We start from the raw sequence: 17,351 nt of genomic DNA, 5'->3' as shown, positions 1-17,351 counted from the left end.
AATGAGCGCTAACGGAGAACATTTGCCAACTTTAGACAAAGAGTCTGAGTCAGAATCACCCACACTTTTCTGCAGCAGTACTTGTACTTTACTTGAGTACCTCAATTTTGTGCTATTTTATACTTCCACTCCAATACATTTCAGAGGCAATATCGACTTTTACACAAAATTTATCTGACAGCTAAATCCTTGTTACTTTACTGAGAGCCCAGTCGCCGGGATTAAAAGTTGGCAGTTAACATTTCTAGATATTTCAGGTGTTTTTAACAAGATCTCATGACATCTCCTGTTGTGTTTGTGGAGACCAAAACAGGTATTTTAAACCAAGTGGTTTGTGTGCCTTAATCTAACCAGACCATAAGCACAGCGTTGTTACAAGATAAAAGTGAAATTGAACTTAAAGAAACATAAAGTTGCACAATAAAAAATATGTATTCTGATCATTGGATTACTGTTCGGGTTTGAGTTTAACACAAGCATCGTGCAATAATGACTTAAATATGACTGGAATACAATGTACTGTTACAAATTAAACACTCCAACAATATTCAAAGTAATTAAACTTATCTTAACCTCAGCCAACTGCCACATAACAATGTTTCTTTGACATTCTTCTTCTTCTACTACTTCTTCTTGACCCAACTACCTGTTTCCTTTGTTCAATATAGTTTGAAGTTTTAATGAACATCAATTTTGTTTGTTATCCCACATAAATAGGCGAAGGAAGTAGCTAATGCCACGGAGAATGAAAAAACAACTCCACCAAACCTGCTAAAAGGCAACTTGCCTAGCTTAGCCATATTGCTTTTGACTGTTTTAGTATGTCAATGATTTTTCGTTGTGAGGGAATTAGTCTAAAAGGTATTACATTAAATAAAGTCATTAAATCCGATCTATCTATTACTTTAACCTCATTAAATTACATTAAAAAACATTTTTTACCCTTAATACCAGAGCTGAGCAAAAATATAGTTTTAAAAAAAAAAAATCACTGTAGTTCTGACAGTGTGCTCACATACCATAGATAATTTATCCGTGGGTCTGAGGTTAACCTGAAGATTAATAATGTAGGTGTATTCTGGACTGATATCTCCACAATCATGCCACATATTCTGCACCATTCATTAATAATGAGGTTTGGAATATTAGATATTAATATTTACTGTTGTAATACAGTTTTTATACTCAACATAGTACATAATATCTCTCTAAATGACCCCAAAATAATCATATGCACAACTCTATCAAACTAAAATCTCCCCAACTCTCTTTCTGTTGATGTGCAGTAACCTTTAGAGGATTTTAAATGAAACATTTTGAATTGGTCACGATAATGGAAACCCAGTACCGGCCTTCTACACAAAGAGAATCAGCTGGTCATATAATATAGACTTCATGTCTACACACAGTCGCCAGCTTTGATTACCATAACAAACATTGTTCTCCCAGCTTGTTTGACTTTTGAATTGCTTTATTGCTGTTATGAAAACAGCCATTATAATTAAAAGTTGAGGATTACATTTTTCTCAGTTGATTTTGCTAAAATTCTATTATGCAACAATTAATAGTAGCATGAAAGAGGATTTTCTTCATATCATAACCCTAACCCACCCCTTAATATATAAAAAAATAACTCATAGATGCAATTGTTTTGCATAATGAGTACTTCTACTTTTTGTACATGCACATTTTTACAACCTTAATTGATAATATTTACTTGTATTGAAGTATTTTGACATTGTTGTGTCGCTACTTACACTTGAAGGATCAGAAGACTTCCAAATAAAAGCACAAAGTCACATAAAAGAACAATGATAAAAGCTGTGATGATGATTTGGCAGTAAAACTGTATGCAAATGATGCAGTTGTTGCTCCATTTCATCTCCAGTCAGGACTTGAAATGATACCTAACCTACAATCAGAGGCTGTTCTTTGATAGCAGCTCCCTCTTGTGGCCGCAGTGAGCCGGTGTGTTTGTTTTCATGCTGCCCTACAGTATTTTCTCACTCACTGGGTGAATTCCCTACTCAGGATTTTCTCTGGCAGACGAACACAGACAAGCTGCAACAAGGGAACTTCAGTGGCCAGCTCGTCACATGTTCGCTCGGGCCAATGGGTGCCAGGATTAAATGAATTTTAAAAAAAAGGCTCTTGTGCACAATTTTGCATTAATATATATATCATCTGTTTCCTAAAAAAATGTGTTCCCAAAATTAATGACAAGTACATGTTATGGCAACTTAATGATCAGCATTATTAGCCATCATCCTCAGCTTTTTATCCCCTCACTGTGGCATTTTGCAGGTGGCCTCGCCTTTAAAGGTGTGTGTGTTAGTGTCAGATGTGTGTGTGTGTGGTGTGTGCGGCGGCGGCGGCGGCGGCTGGTGTCAGCTGACAGCTGTGTGAGGGGAGATGACAGTGCCCTGATGCTGCGTTCTCTGTTCTCTGGGAGCCATTTTGTCTGTCTCTGATCTCAGAGTCAGGTCTGCCCCCCCCCTCACCCCCCCACCTCAGCCAATCACGTCACCGCTCAGCCTTGCAGAAAACATAGAAACACAGTCTGATCTCTCTCTCTCACTCTGTCACTCTGTCTCACCCTCTCTCCCTCCCTCCCTCCCTCCCACTCCTCCTGCGCTCCTACAGTGCTCATCTCCCACTTGCCTCTCTGTTCTTGGCTCTTCTGCTCTCTGCCCCCCCCTCCCTCCGTCACCTCTCTTCTCTCCTGTTTTCTCTTTCTTGCCACCCTCCCTGCTCCTCCGGCTCTTCCTCTCTCTTAATCTGCTCACTCCCTCTCTCTTCCCCTCCGTCACACCCTCCTCCTCCTCCTCCTCCTCCTCCTTCTCTTCAGGCTCTCTTGTTGTGCAACCCGTTTCTAAACAGCTCAGCCTTTGTGCGTTTTTGTCTGTTGCCATTTCAGCCAGGCTGCAGTCTTTACTCATTTTCCTCCAATCAGGGACACCATGTGACTCTCTGCATGAGAGGGCATAGTCCCTTCCCCCTTCTCTCCTCCCTCTCTCTCTCTCTCTCTCTCTCTCTCTTCTCTTCTCCCTTCTCCCTCTCCTCCCTCCTCACCCCCACCTCTCCCCTCCCCTCATCCATCCAGCCAGCCAGCCAGCCAGGCAACATACGCTAGTAATCAGGAGAGTCAAAGAGAAAGAGGGAGCAAGGGGAGGGGAAAGAGGGGGGATGATAGTATACACACAGTACATATAGAGAAACAGTGTGAGATGAGGGGGGGAGATAGGAGGATAGAGGTGCAGGAGCAGGAGGGTGAGGGAGGAGGGGGTGTGATGTAAGGTCTGGGTAGGTCAACGCGGAGAAAGCACAAAACATCTGTAGCTGCAAAGAGCACACACACTGTATTCTCACTTCTTTTTTTGTGGATGTACAGCACATATACACACACTCCGCTCCACTGTTTATGTCATCCACATGTTGGGGCACATGCTGCATGTGTGTTCGTCCACTCACACACACACACACACACAATCAAACTTTGAGGCCACACAAGAAGGGGGAGGATCTTTCGGTGTTGAACACGGCGCTGGAATGTAAACAAGCGAGAAGGAGAGAAAGAGGACGGGGCGACTACAGAGAGACTTTGTAGTTTCTTTTGTTATTTTACATTATATTATATTCTCTTTCATAGTTAGCCAGAACAGCGTCTCTACACCCTCTGAATGTATAAAGAAAGGAATAGGCATGTGAATTAAGCTGCATCTCTGTAAGGTCAAGCATCTCTGACGTCATGCTGCACAGCACAACTTTAGCTTTAAGTTTCACTCGCTACTACACACACTGTTTCATGTCTCCAGGTTTTCACTGTTAACTATAAATGACTGAATGTAATGTTTTTCCTGTCCCGGTTTGAACATCACAACACTTGTGTTGTCTTTTTAAACGGGCACTATGTAGTTTAGGAGAAGAATTTTAATATGTACAATATTAATGAGGTAATAATACAAATATTTGTCTTTTCCATAAGTGAATAAACAAGCTGTTCTCAGAGGAAAATAAGGTCCCAGAACACTGTTTGAAACTAGAAAGGTGGCAGGGTCCGCCAAATATAAACAAAGTAAAACAGTATGAAATCATGTTGTCCTTTAAGGTCAGTTTGTTTATTCAGTCATGAGAACAAAGAGAGTTTGCGTATTTAGTTTATTTAGGCATACAAAAAACAGTCAATGAAGATCTTTCTCTTCTGATTAACATTTCTTCCCCAAAACTACATAGTGCACCTTTAAAGTTACACTTTTAAAAAACAGAGAAAAGGGAGAATCCATAAAGTAGAGAGAGTCTGAGGCGAAAAGCAAAGGGGAACACCAGAGAGAACAATACGAGAGCGAAAGTGGAGAGCGCACAAGAGTGTGGTCATAACGTCTTTTTGGAAATTTCCATGACCACGCTGATTAAGTATGCAATCTGACCGCAAGATAGCTAAGGCCCGGTTCTAAACAAACGCTCCCGCCTCTGCTGTGCAGCCTTGTTTAACGGCTGAGGTGGCAGCGTTTGCCTTCATAGCACGGGGCGCTGCGCAGAGATTGAAAACACACGCGTGCTCAGACACACACACAAACACACAAAACTTAGTGTGCATGCAGTCAAATTTAAAACTGGTACACCACGTTTCTGTGTGAGTTCAAGACAAATTGTCATCTGGTGTGTCTAGAGTGGTTTGTCCTTGCTGATACCAAATCCGTCTGGTTTGATCACAGTGCCAATATCTGTCTCTATTTTCCACATTTTTAGATCCTTCTGCTTGTGTCATTCCATCATTCATTCATCCACCTCCACGCTACAACGTGGAGGATCAGGATGAGTTGGCACCGTCTCTAAATTTGCTCCTCCTAAACTTTCCGCCTCAGCTGAAGAGTTTTCCAAACCACAAAAACCTGGGACCAGTTAATGTTTCCATCTTTTTAATGATTAAAGTCGAGACTGGCACAAGGGTAATCTGATCATGGATGCGTGGTTGGCTAAATTTCTCTGTCCACATCCCGGCTGTTTGAGGGCTGACCACAGCAGCCAATGTGGCCTGGTAGGCAGGAGAGGAGAGGAGAGGAGGCCACGTCAGGGTGATACAGCACCCCACAGACACAGCAACTCTCACATTTACTTCCTCCTCTCCTGCTGCTGTGTATTGTATGACCGTACATTCTGAGTACATCTATCATGATTATGAATACATTCTCAGCTGGAGGATTATATTTCATGTCCTGCGCGTCCTGTGAGGAGTGCAACATAAATCGCTTAATATATTGCCTGAGGCTCAGCGGAGCGGGTTTTATTTCTAGACCTTGATTCCCCCTTTTCTTTCCTCCTCTGTCTGATTAAAGTCAATAAAATGAGAAGAATTATCTGTTTGCTGTCAGGCGCTCGGCACCCAAACACAACAGTTTGGGCACTGCGGGGAGTTCCTCGGCCTTCGAAGGCGGCGAAACAAGTGGCACACCTCTGAATATGGTGGTCTAATATGACGGATATTACTCCCTCCAGGTCGCTCACGGTGGCTCGACTCCCAGAAGCCCCGTGGCTGTTACTCAGCTTCACCCAATTTTATTAAAAATAGTGACAAGCAAAACTCAGACTGCGGAGTTCTTTTGTTATCATGTTGTCGATTTGGCTTTTAAGGTGGGCTTGACAGGAAACCAGGTTATCTTACTGATACTTACTCCCCCTTCAAAAAAACTACATAAAAAAAAACAGTGACAGGTCAAGACAGGACAGCGACACAAGAAGAAGTAGATGTGACAGAAAGCAGCAGCAGCAACAAACAACTGGCGATGCTAGTGACTGCACATCTCTGCCCCGCAGGTATGCACTCACTGACCTCCTTCCATGAACTCGAGAAGAAAGAACTTCTGGCTCAAAGAGGATGGAAACTCCCAAATAAAGCCATTAAACAATGCGGAGAGTAGGTCTGAACCACGGACAGCCACATGAAAGTGGTGATGCTGCATTTTCATGTCGATGTCAGTGACAAAACCTGAACCAGAACTATCTGACTGTATCCCCCCCGCCATCCCGCTCTTTATGCATCCGAAATGATCCTGTGTGAGCTGTGAAACACCAAACATTTATTAATAGCCCCTGTGTGGGAAGAGGTGCCGGATCAATCATGCAAAGCCTTTGATCCGATCCTGTGACCTTTGCCCTTTAAATGTCGCTCTCTGATCCTTCTTTTCTTTCCTGCTACTTCTGCGCGAGAGTCCGGTCGGTTCTGCACAGGACTTCCTCTCCGGCTAAGTGAGTGAAACATCTGTGCCGACCTTAAAAGAACTCTGTTGTTAACCGGGCCGTCAGTCAGAAACCATCAGCGTCATCAGCGGCAGCAGAAGCAACAAGACCAACAACAAACTGGCGGAGGAAGAGAAGAAGAAGAAGAAGTAGTGGTGGCATGGCAACAACTTCATGCCCAGATGTCCGCAAACATCTTTTTCTCTTTCTCCCTCCAAACTTAACAACACACAGTACAAAGCACTTCATAATGGAGCGGACACTACATGTTGATCCATCTGTTCTAGTATGTTCTGTGCTCTCCATCCTCTCATCCATCACAGAGGGCGACCTCCCATGAGCCTTTGCAAACAGAGCCCCAGGGCCCCGGGGCACCTCTCTCCCTGCCCCAGTCACGCCACGGCAGCGGCTGCACTCACCAACCGAAATACAACAACAACAACAACGACCAGAAAAAGTCAGCGGCTGACAACAGCAGCAGCAGCGGCAGCAGCGGCAGCAGCGGGGCTGTCGTTAAAGGCAAACCATCACCAAGGCAGCTACTTACCGGGACACGCGCAGCCGCCCACGGACATCTTCTCACATGTCTGGTGTGAATCCGATCAGAATGATGGTGGTGGCTCTGTTATCCCTGCTCTCTTCCTCTCTCCTCTTTCTCACCAGTCACTGCTGCCGCCACTGAGGCTGCTCACATGAGCGTCTGTTATCCCCACGGTTCACACACATACACACGCATACACACACACACAGACACACACACCACCAGGGAGCAAAGAGAGGGAGGGAGAGAGAGAGGGAGAGAGAGAGGGAGGGAGGGAGGGAGGGAGGGAGGGAGAGAGGAGAGAGTGACGATGAGGGAGGAAAAGAGAGAAAGAGGGGAAGAAAAGGTTAAAAAAAGAGCACACACACAAAGGATCGGATTCTCTCAGTTGTAGCTGTACACTGTGAATCACACCGTATATGTGTGTGTGTGTGTGTGTGTGTGTAAGTGTGTGTAAATGTGTGTGTGTTATAGAGTGAGAAGAATTCTGTTCCTGCCTCTGCTCTGCCCTCACCCTCATCAGCCCTGCAAATTACAGCTCAGGTGGGAGGAGAGAGGGAGAAAGAGAGGAAGAGAAAGGGAGGGAACGAGAGGCTGAGTGCTCGAGAGGGAGAGAGAGGGAGAGAGAGAGAGAGTGTGTGTGTGTGTGTGTGTGTGTGTGTGTGTGTGTGTGTGTGTGTGTGTGTGTGTGTGTGCGTGTGTGTGTGTGTGTGTGCTAGAGCGAGTAAGGCAGAGAGCGAGAGAGAGAGAGTGGACTGTCAAAGTGACCTGAGAGGCAGATTTGAGAGAATAACAACCATGTGATGTGGGTCCTTTTTTTCCCCTTTAAATATGTAGAGGCTGTTTTTCACCGCTGCTGCTACAATGACACACACACATTCACACACACACTACAGCACACACACACATTCACACACACTACAGCACACACACACGCACACACACACACACACACACACACACGTATAGAAGTGCATACATGAAGGTTTAAAAGATCTTCGGGAAGTGTGTGTGTGTGTGTGTGTGTGTGTGTGTGTGTGTGTGTGTGTGTGTGTGTGTGTGTGCGCGCTGCAGCCGAGTGGCTTGTTACCATCCAGTGAAGGTCTGCTACATGGCAGGGAGGGCAGAAGGGGGAGGAAAAAGGGAGGAGGAGAGAGGAGGGGGCGATTGACGTGCCTCCGCTCTCTCTCTCTCCCTGTCTCTCTCTTTCTCTCTCTCTCTCCCTCTTTCTCTCTCCCTGTCTCTCTGTCGTCTCCCTTTCTAGCTCATTCACTCTCTCGCTCCGTTAGTCTTTCTGTCTGCAGTATGCCACACAGTGTTGCTCTCTCGCTTCACTCATCTTCCTGTCTACTCGGCCATTTATCTCCCCTGCCCTCCCCCCTCTCCTCCCTCCTCCTTCTCGCTCTTTCCTTATTACTCTTTCTTCCGTTCCACCTTTCCCTCCCACTGTCTCCATCACGCTGTAATCTTTCTTCCATCCCCATGTCATTTGTCTTTCCCTGTTAGATGCACAAGTTTGCATGTGAGTGCGTGCATGCGTGTGTGTGTGTGTGTGTGTGTGTGTGTGTGTGTGTGTGTGTGTGTGTGTGTGTCTGAGTGAGAGAATTGTTAGGCCCAGGTTATATACAAGATGACACCTGATGTTTTTTCATTATTACTGTAGTTGATCTTGATACATCGTTCAGCTGCTGTAAAGGCACCCTATAACTTACTGTAACACCAAATGTGTATTAATCCACAGCTGAAAATAGTCCCCAACAAAGGCATGATTTACACCTGCTCAAGTCACATTTGCTGAAAGCTACAGTGCCCAGCTGTTTAAGAAAATGACAGGGTCATTTTTTAAGGATTTCAATCTTCAGTAGGAACCAGTCGGCTTTAGAGCTGAGCACCACAGCAGAGCTCCAGACGGACCACAGTCCCTTTACTTTGTTATTATCATATAAAGGTAAAAGTATAAGGATTCAAAGTACTCTTACTAGTACTCTTATAGTACTCTTATATACTGTAAACTTGTTGAGTTGTCACAGAGACTCATTGTGACTGAAAATTGTGACTCAAGTCGACTCAAGTCACTGTTTTGATGACTTGCAACTTTACTTAAAATAAATGACTTGAGACTCGAGATGGACTTGGAAGTTACAGACTGGTGACTCGACTTGAGACATGATGACTGTGTTCATTTTATGCTTCAGTTTAGTTTTTTTGTTTGCTTTTTTAGTCTGGCTGTCCATATTTTAGTGTATAAAAGTGATAGGGAAGGGAGGGAATACTTTTACATGCGGAATATGTTTTAATTGAGATGAAATGAAGAAATAAATAAGCTTTTCTAAAGTTATACATTTTTTTGTTCACGGTAACTCACAAACATCCATTCAATTCAATGATTGAAGGGCGGCAACCGGGGTGGTAGGACTTAGAAGCGGTTGCTGCCCATGTAAACTTGATAGATTTTGCTCTGCTGCTCAGAGTTCACCGTGCTGAACTTCTGGCGGTAACCCCTGACTACCCGGAGCTGTTCAACATGGCAATATTCCTGTATAGTACAACCAGAAAAAAAATTGGGCATGGGACAACGTCTCCACCAAACTATGGAGCAGTATTTTTTCCTCTAACTTTTATATACGTATACATACACGAGATTTGTAAGCTAGTATACGTGTCGTGAAAAAACAAAAGACGTGTTGTGGACTTTTGGGTGTGTTGTACCAATGCTTTGACATTCACTGAAGAACCTGCCTGTCATCGTAGCCTTGGACTGCAGCGTTGGACTGCAGTGTCAGCAGCCGCTTATAAAAACGCTTTGCTTTCCATGTGAATCTTCCTGCAGGTAGGCAATTGTCAGGGTGGTTACCGCATAGCGGTGTGAAAAGCCCTTTAGCTGTAAGCTATGTTGCTCACAATGTAGCCATATCAAGGACAAATTGGGTGCGTTCCCTGCTGATAGTGAGTTTACTGCTTCTTCCCTTTTTTTAACACATCAGTTTTTTGTTGGTTGTAAGTAGTACGCCAGATTTCAAAACTAGCACTCACAAACTAACTTGGTCTTCTTATAAGATTTTTTGACAGTAAGGAAAAAAAACTAGTGGAACCAAACCTGGGGGTCAGAGCCCTGAAATGACCTCTCAGACCTATATATCTTTGTCTGAGGGGCCATGAGATGATAGAAGGAATAGCACTTTATTTTAGGGTATACGCTTATTCACTTCTTGATGAGAAAATTCCTGAGAAAATTGATACCACTCTCATGTAAACATGAGACTTCCTCTAGCCTGGTTAGCTTAGGAAGCTCCAGGAAGCATATACGCTTCTTTCCCAAGATGTCAAACGATTCTGCTCCACAAAGCAGAATCGTTTGACACCTATGACAAGGGGTCACAGGTAGACATTGCTTTATTTTATGGGGGACGGACACAAGTCAAAAAGTCTGCCTCGAGATGACACGTACAGTATATAAAAAACACCATTTCAAACCATTTCAAAGGTCACGACCCCAACTGAGCCAACAGCCTCCATCAGAACACACACACACCTCAAGAGACCACATGCTATACATGACAGTACACACACCTGCACATGAGAAAGAAAGGCAGGGAATATAAAGATAGACATTCTGTACCGTTTCCCTCCAAAATGACATCACAGAGGTTTCTCTTTTTACATGCAACGAGGAACACAAGTCTGCATAGATCGCCTCCCCCACATATTTCTACTTGCTTTTTTTAAGACACTTGCTCTTTGTCTCCCTCCCTCCCTCCCTTCCTCACCCTCTGTCTCATTAGGCAGTATCTCATTTTGAGGAGGAGAGTGTTAAGCCAATCAGAGAGGGGAAGAAAGAGCAGAGGAAGGAGGGAGATGGAGACGGGAGAGAGACGGAGAGGTTGCAGGAGGAAGAGGGCAGAGATGAAGAGAGGAGAGGAAGAGACGGAGGAAAGAGAGGGCGATGGATGGATGGAGGGAGGTAGGGAGGGAGAAAGAGAATAAATAGCTCTGGCGCACTCGTCCCCCATTACCCCGGGAGGGCCCTGTCGCCATGGCAATGTGGCAGAAAAAGGATAGCACAAGCATGATGAGCTTCTACACACACGCGCACACACAAACACATTTACAAATGAAAACTGTGATTCACACATATATCTGCTCACATTAACAGTAACACAGAGACAGTTTTGACAAGTTCATACTTTCAAGCGGACGTGCGCACAAAGCACACTGTCTTACACCTTACCATAATTATTTATATACAAGTATGCACACACACATACTCTCAGACACACACGTGCACACACAGGCGTTAACAGTTTGCCAGTTAGCAGATAGTCAAAGCCCACATAACACAGATAGATTACTGAGACTGAAAGCTGTGGAGGCTAAAGTATAAAAGACAGACAGTAAACAAAAAACAAGAAGGGGAGGAAAAGGCACAGGAGACAAAAATCGCAAAGAAGAACAGAGCAGTGATTTTTGCCTGCCTAAAAATACATTTTGTTTAATTAGCACGAATATTGCCTTAGTTCTGTCTTTTTACTTTTCTTGAAGCTTTGATGCATTATCCATGGATAATCTTGATTTGACCTGAACTGACCGTTTTTTTTCTTGCTTGACTTGTGGGTGACGCAACAAGTTGTAAACACAACATCAACATATAAACCCCTTATAAAGTTTTTAAGGATAACATGTTAGCCAACAGTTCCCGATTTTACTTCCAGATGACTTGTAGCAATGATGGCATTCATTTGGAGCAAAAAAAACAATATTTACACTTTTTTAGCTCCGTCTTTGGTCTCCACCACCAACTATTTTCACCAGCTAATCAGTAACTCTATCTGGTTGTTGTATTATGCTGGTCAAGTAGTGCACAGTGGGTTTTTAGCCCAGTGCTACTGGAAATAATGCAGATGAGACCAGACCAGAGATGTTTCAAAATATCCCTTCCCGATACAAATTTATGAAACTGGCATTGGTATTGGAACAGAGCTGAAGAGCAGTCAAAACAAATATGATCATTTTGTGGTTGGTCCTTTAACTATTTTTCAGTCATTATCTACTCAACGTTATATTGTTGGATGAAATTTTGTAGTCCACAAGCAACTGAAATACATGGGGACTCATTTTTAAAACGGAAAAAAGACAACATAAAATGACTCACCCGGTGTAATCCAAGTCTACAGAAGCCCCCTGATCCCACATTGATTTGAAGAGATGTTACTCACACCCTTGATGCGTGGCTGAGCTTGTGCACCCACTTACTGCTAAGTTAAACACTTTAAACTTAGCAGCTATGGTGAATATTTTGTCTAAATAAAGAGTGTTAATAAAAGTTTTCAAATCAATTTGCAGATACAATGTTTACCTTTCTTAGTTTAGCACATTCAAAGGCTAACATTTTATAATTGGCAATATATGCAAGTACAGCTGAGGCTGATGGTTATGTCATTATTTTTTATTATTATTTACCTGATGGTGAAGCTACATGGATAGTTGGAGGATCAGTTAAGGTTTTTACAACAATTTATCCAAATGGGGGACATGAGTGTCTCAATGGCTGTCAAGACATTTCAATTCTAGTCGCAAACTTTAACCCCATGGTGGCACTAGAGGAAAAATCAGGCTGTCAATAAAGAGACAAGCTCTGGGGACCATGAATGACCTGTAACAAATTTTATGGGAATCCAATAAATGGTTGTTAATATATTTCAGCGTGGACCAAACAAAAACAAACGCACACACACACACACACACACACACACACACACACACACACACACACACACACACACACACACACACATTAATAGAGGTTCAGATTTTGATTTGATCTGAGTTATGTAATCTATCGCAGCCAAATAACAGCTCCTGCTAGAGTCCTTGTAACACCTGTGACCTGGATCAACAGTGTGCTCTGGTTCCTGTTAGGTCTCCTGGTCATTAATGTTGAAGGATTTGCACTTTGTCAACAAACTAACCATGTCTGCAACAAACGGGCCTGTTACAGAACTTCAATAATGTAACATCCAGCTAATTGAGAACAAGTGGAGACACACTCCTGGAAAATGCGCCCCACAGAGTAAAACAAATCACCCAAAGTCAGTATAGACTGAAGATAAAAATGGCTTTAGCTCTCACTCTCTTGCCTTTGTTGCAGCACACTCATCTTGAAAAGTTGTTTGGATGGCAAATGTGGTGGTTAATTAGCTTAGGAAATCTTGTGTGCATCCAGCCTGAGGGCAAAGCAGAGAATGAAAGAGGCTGTTCGGAGCCAGCCAGCCCTCTGTAAACTCTTATGTAAGGCGGAATCTGCATCCTGTTTCTCTCAGCTACATTATTGATGCGGGCTTCTGTTACCACGCTGACTGTTTCTGTGTCTGTGCGTGCCTGTGATCGTACACACCTGTATGTCACCAATAGTCTCTCACCTCTGCTGTTCTGTAGAGAGGGTGGTCTCCTCCAGCTGAAGTCTTGTCACTTTCTCTCCTCCCCTTCCCGCCTCTCTGTGTGCTCTCTTGTCCTTTCTTCACCTCCTTTCTTTTTTTTCCACTTGTAATAATGTAAGTCCCCTTCCTCCTCCTCCTCCTCTGTCTCTCTCTCTCAGGCCTTCATCTCTCACTAACAGATGTTCTCAGCTCCATGTGGGAGGGCATTCCTCTTCTCTCTGCTATGAAAGCTTCAGAAAGAGAACTTGAAGTTAAGAAAAATCAAACAAGGACGACGGCAACACAACTCCCTAACTCAGCAGTCTCAAAGTAACGTCTGTGTGTCCTGCTTTCCCCTGCTTTCCCCTGTAGGGAAGGTGTCAAGTTAAAGATCAGAGTGCTTTTGCCTTTTTATAACACACTGCTCTCAGCGTTACACAATATCTGAAAGGTCATAGAAGTACACACACACACGCAAAACATAGCATGACTTTGCAGCAAAGATGACTTGAAGTCCTACAGGAAGACACACAACAGCTTGTGAACAGTGTGAGGGAGGCAGGGAAGTATAAACCTGACTCCTCAGACCTCATGGGTTCTTTAAAAATTCAAACATGGCAAAAGAGCACCGTGGGAGTCCTCCTGCAGGTCAAGAGTGAGGAAGGGAAGGCAGAGGGGAGGGGGGGAGGAGTGATAGAGCGCAAGGGGAGCGAGAGACGTGAAAAAGAGAGGTGGTTTTCTTTTTTTTTACTCTTCTTCCTTTCCCCCCTTGAGATTGAGAGTAAAGTCTGGCACTATGTCAGGCTTCAGGGAATGAGGGAAAACCGAGTATTTCACATTTCCAACCAAAAACGGCAGCCCGAGTGGGGGGGGGGGGGGGGGGGGAGGGGATGGGTAGTGGGTTAAATATGTGTGTGTGTGGGGGCCATGTACCGACATGGTGGCTGGGCGCTGGATGCTGCAGTAAGGTGACCCACTTACACAGAACTCCCCCCTCCTGAACACACTCACAGTTACACTTACACATGCCTCCGAACACACTCGCACCTCACCCGCTGGAGACTGGAGGATGCTTTGGCCCCATTTCAGACAGTAATGTGTTTCAAGAGTTGTGGGAGATGAGATGGGAGGTGGTGTGTGTGTGTATGTGTGAGTGCGGTGGGGGTGAAGAGAAAAATAGTAACAGAGGAAGAGGAAGGAAATAAAAAAAGTAAAACAGATAGAGGTCACTGAGGAGTATACAAGATGTATATGGGGAGAACACGCCAGGTGGTCCTGTGGATCAAATAAATGAACGAGGAATATGCAGTGGCTCGTTAAAGTGTGTGTCTGCGAACATATTTCCCTCCAAGCTAATCTAGTAGAGCCATTGACTCTGCGTACCACCGTGACATTCAGCAGAAAGGTCAACTCCTCGCTGGTATGCACGAGATAACGGGACAGGCGCATCCACGGTCGTCCACAGAAAAACAGCGAGATAAGACAAGATAACGCCACGCAGATGAAGAGGTGATGATCCTGAATTCATTATGCATGAAATTTTAATTCATGTATGAATATCTGATTGGCATCCATTGGGGTTTGCATGGAGCAATCAGCTCAGTGGGAATTAACTCATTCACAACTTCAGAGAGCTGCTAGAACAGTGTGAGCAGGACTTAATGGTAGATGTATGATATCTCCATCTAGTGGAGAAAACGTATCACCGCAGATTCATCTATATTATTGGCTGGATAGAGTATTTCCACCAAGCAGTACAAGGATGATTTCATCTCAATATATATACAGTCTGCAGTATCTCCACATGATCTGAATTGCCACAGAAGTGTAATGTTTTTAAATAGCTTCCACACTCAGCAGAGCACATTGTGACAACAGCATGACGTGCGAGTGCTCATTTAAAAAAAGAAAACTTGTTGAAATACATTGCGACAGCTCACATTATGTGCCTTTTCCTCAGAATTAATAGGTCAGACTTTTACTTTAAAACATGCAATCATTAGTTAATTGTTATTAGTAATTATTAGTTCAGTTTACTTGTCACAAGGAGTACTACTCAGTCTGAAAACTGCTTTTGTATAATGTCCTTTGTGGCTCTGAAGGAGCTTTTTCGATTCGAGATGATGACATCATCAGGGTTACCTTCAAATTGGGCTTGAAGGCTTAGACTTCTTGTCTGAAGAAAGTTAGTTTGAAAGACATCAACATATTTCAGACAGCGGAGGTCTGATGAAGGGTGCAAGTGAGTGGCATTATGGGAAAAACATCAACGTTGGGGGTCAGAATCACCTAATTAAAATTTCCAACTTCTGACCTCCAAGCGTTCCAGGTGCACAACGCCAAACGTTAACAAAAAACCTGTCTGACTGTAACAAAATGATGTCTCTTTGCTAAGTGAACACACAATTGAACCCTCAGCAGTGCAGCTTCCTTACATATATAAACGAAACCGAGGAGGGAAATTGACACGACATTTAACAGACATCATTATACTGTATATTTTATTTTACAGCCATTGTATACTTGGAAACATATCTAAATGTTCCATTCACTAGCCTACACATATAAACCTAACATATATACTGTCCTCTACTGATACATCTTACACCCTCCCCATGGGTGCTGCTGTTGTTGTGTGATGTCAGACAACTGCTCCCTCGTAAAGTCCGGGTAGATGTTTTTCCATTGTACTTTTTCTGGTAGGAGGTCGGAAATGTTTGAGTTATGAGTGGTCTTGAACACAGCATATGAGTCAGGCTCTCTCAATGAAGGTCTGTGCTGGCCTAAAACTGAGACATACCTGACTTGATCAAACTGGATTTTTGTGTTATTATGTTCATTACTGACTGTTTGCGCACAAGGCTAACGCAACACACTGGCTGCATTCCATGTCTCCCCTCTTCCCGCTGGGCATATCATAACTTCCAGCAACACGTCATGCATTGACGCAGATGACCAGCCGTCAGAGAGGATGAGAAATCTCTAAATTACATCTGAAATAACCAAACCCTGACCAGAGCCTGACCTTTGAAGGGAACAAAACAACAGAATGGTCACATCAGGTAGAAGAAGAGATTTGCTCGAGTACTGCTTTAAAGAAAATGTTAGACATTTTGGAAAATACAGTTTTTTTGCTGAGAGTTAAATTAAAAAAGATTCATACCAGGCCCATGTTTGTCTTAATACAGTATAATATTGAGCCAAAAGCCTATTAGCTTATCTAAGCTTGGCTTAAAGACTGAAAACAGGGTGACACAGCTAGCCTGGTTATGCATGAACAAACAAAATCCACCTTCCAGGACCTGTGAAGCCCAAACAAGATATAACATGTTCATTAATGAGCATTAGAGGTGCTGTTAGTGGATTCCATTACATTTAGACAGAGCCAGGCTGTTTCCAGAAGGACCACAGGGAGTAAACTTCAAATGAGGGAGAAGAGTTGTGCAAACACAATCTTCAATTGATTTCTACATTTCATTTCACACAACCAGAGGTATCAACTGCTACTGATCAGCCTCACCTGCTCAAAGTGTGGCTGGAGGTGTGGAATCGACAAACAAGATGTCAGTTGGTAAAGCTGGACTGGTAGGACCTGATTCAAGACAAACACACAATTGGAAACGGGGAAGTGTAATGGGTACTAGCATGGGAGCTGAGAGAAAAACACTTGGCTGGTGTACTGAATATGTAAATGTAATCAACCATCCAGAGACCGTCATATGATTTGTCAGGGGAGCATGAGGTTTGGGGCTGTTGTGGGTCTTCATCAGCTAGAGGGAGAAATGAAGGTGAAAATACAGTTTTAGACAGCTGTGTTTATTATCCAGGTGTTCAGAATAATTATTCATCATATATCAGGTACCCAGTGTGGAGCTGCACAGGAGGGAGTGGAAACAAAAAAAGATTTATTATGAGACAGCACCGGCTCTTATTCATGTGTCTGCAAAGTACAAGTCATACAGGGCCTCAGTAAGGCAGTAAGTCATGCGAACACAAGCGGTAAATGCATTCAAATATATTCAATCATAATGATTTAGTGTACAGCACAAATGCTTTCTGAGGCCTGAACACATTTTAATCAATGCAAAGACCTCAGTGGGTGCCATATCAAGTGAAACAGGGTAGCAGCGTCGTTGTTAGGCTCGAACAGCAGAACATGT

General features: G+C 43.6%; 1 protein-coding gene across 1 annotated transcript in view; it reads right to left on the bottom strand.

The window, feature by feature from the left end:
- The window catches only part of ldb1b (LIM-domain binding 1b), a 33,370-nt gene extending 16,596 nt beyond the window's left edge, over positions 1–16,774 (bottom strand). The window contains exons 1-2 of the mRNA XM_084377106.1: positions 16,712–16,774; positions 13,195–13,442 (exon numbers count right to left, since the gene is read on the bottom strand). The gene's annotated coding sequence lies outside the window, so the exon portion shown is untranslated. The remainder of the gene's footprint in view (positions 1–13,194; positions 13,443–16,711) is intronic.
- Between the last annotated feature and the right edge of the window lie 577 nt (positions 16,775–17,351).

Source organism: Pagrus pagrus (assembly GCF_965226575.1).
Source record: "Pagrus pagrus genome assembly, chromosome: 2".
Taxonomy (NCBI): domain Eukaryota; kingdom Metazoa; phylum Chordata; class Actinopteri; order Spariformes; family Sparidae; genus Pagrus; species Pagrus pagrus.
This window is presented reverse-complemented; position numbering and strand designations above follow the sequence as displayed.